Genomic DNA, 1,885 nt, shown 5'->3' on the forward strand with positions numbered 1-1,885 from the left:
TAACTTTATCCGTACATCATTTCTTGTTCATACATCCGTACATGTGTATGTGCAGGTACTTCCGTAAAATAAATGTCAGGAAATCGAATCCAATAATTTACAGAAGCTCTTCGGTGAATTTAGCGCTTGGGTACTTGCTCAGTCTCTCCTCTCACATGCTCCCCTCTTCCTGCGATGGTGCCTGAGTAGAGAGAGAGGGTTCACCTGGGATCAGGCGGTGGAGGGGGGCGGGATGCATAGTAAAGAATTCACCCTGGCTCACAGAGAAGTCTGGTCTTTGCTCTCAGCCCTAAGAGTTAATCTCTGCACCCTTGGAACTTATGTGTGGTCTTGGGGACCCTCAAACTTACAATTGGTGTCAGAAATGAGGGTGGTCTCGTGGACTGTATACCTCTAACTTCACAACGGGTCTTCTGTTCTCTGGCTCCTTCGGTCACCAGACACGCTGCTGGCCTCAGACACTGAGCATGAGGCCAGTGACACTTGATATGTATTTTCTGTGGTCTGGCTGGGCCTGGAGGGTCCCCACCTCCTGCCCCCCGCTGACTCATCCTCAGCTTGGCTCTGGTTGGCACCACACACCCGTATTGCTCAGGGTCTCTAACTGCCAACTTCAGAATCCACTCTGGTTAGCAAAAGCAGAGAGGGGGTTTCAGCGTTCCAGACGTTGAAGAGCATCAGTGGTTGCGATGACCCCCATGTCCATGTCTTCGGTCCAGACCTCCCTTCTGAGATTTGACCTGTCCCCTACCTCCAGGCTTGACGTTCCCCGCAGTCTGACTGGATTTGGGGGCTGCACCTGTCTCATGTGACAAAGGGACCTCTAAAGGCATCCTGAGGATTTCCCCCGGAGGCCGGTGGGGAAATTCCCCCACAGCACATCCACCTGGCCCTGCTTCTCCCAGCCCGCAGAGGACGGCTGGTGGTAAAGCACAGCAGAACAGAAGGCTGCTTTATGGGCCAGAAGAAAGCGATTTCCCACCAGGGGCCACTAAAGAATCCAGAGCTGGATTCGCTGCTTCCCTCAGAGAAGGCTTTCCTCCTGCCTCAGGCGATCTCCTGGGGCCCTCAGGGCAGCCCTATCAGCAGAAACCCCTGAGACAGGTAGGCTGTTCTCAAAAGGATGCTCTCACCACTGCCGTTTCGTCTTGGGGAGCAGGGTGGGCCCAGAACGATCACCTGCATCCCCCAGACCCAATGCAGCCCAGCTCTCCCTCAGCCCCACCCCTCCTCCCCCAGCTGGCTTTCTAGGACCAGCAGTTCCGTCAAGAGTGGTTCTCTAGGAACTGTGCAGAATCATTTTAGGAGTCAACGCAAAATGGCTAAAGTGAAAAACACAGACAAAATCCAACTGTTTGCTAGAATGTGGAGTAACTGGAACACTTGTCCAGAGCTGCTGGGAGCGTCAATTGGTACCACCATTGGGTGGATCTGCTGAGGTTGAATATGCATGTGCCCGGGACCCAGCAATTCCTCTCCTCAGTAGACGCTCACCCGAAATGCCCACATATCTTCAACAAAAGACACATCCTGGTGACTTCATAAAGCACTCTTCCTGACAACTCCTAATGGAAAATAACCCAAATGTGCATCAGTGGTCCATCAGGATAAATGGTGGAATATGCACACAATGGAACATTAGACAGCAACGAGCACCAATGAACTTCAATGCATGCAATAACATAGATGAATCCCGCAAACAGAAGCTGATTTAAAGAAACCTGACCCAAAAGGGTGCATACCGTATAATTCAACTGATACAAAGTTCAAAACAGGCAAAGTTAGCTCATGGAAGTAAGAATCAGGAGAGTGTTCATGCTTCCAGGGAGGAGGCATGACTGGAAAAGGACACGAGGGTCTCCTGGGATTTTGATAGTGTTCTGAG

The sequence above is a fragment of the Equus przewalskii genome, chromosome 21, assembly GCF_037783145.1.
Source record: "Equus przewalskii isolate Varuska chromosome 21, EquPr2, whole genome shotgun sequence".
Taxonomy (NCBI): Eukaryota; Metazoa; Chordata; class Mammalia; order Perissodactyla; family Equidae; genus Equus; species Equus przewalskii.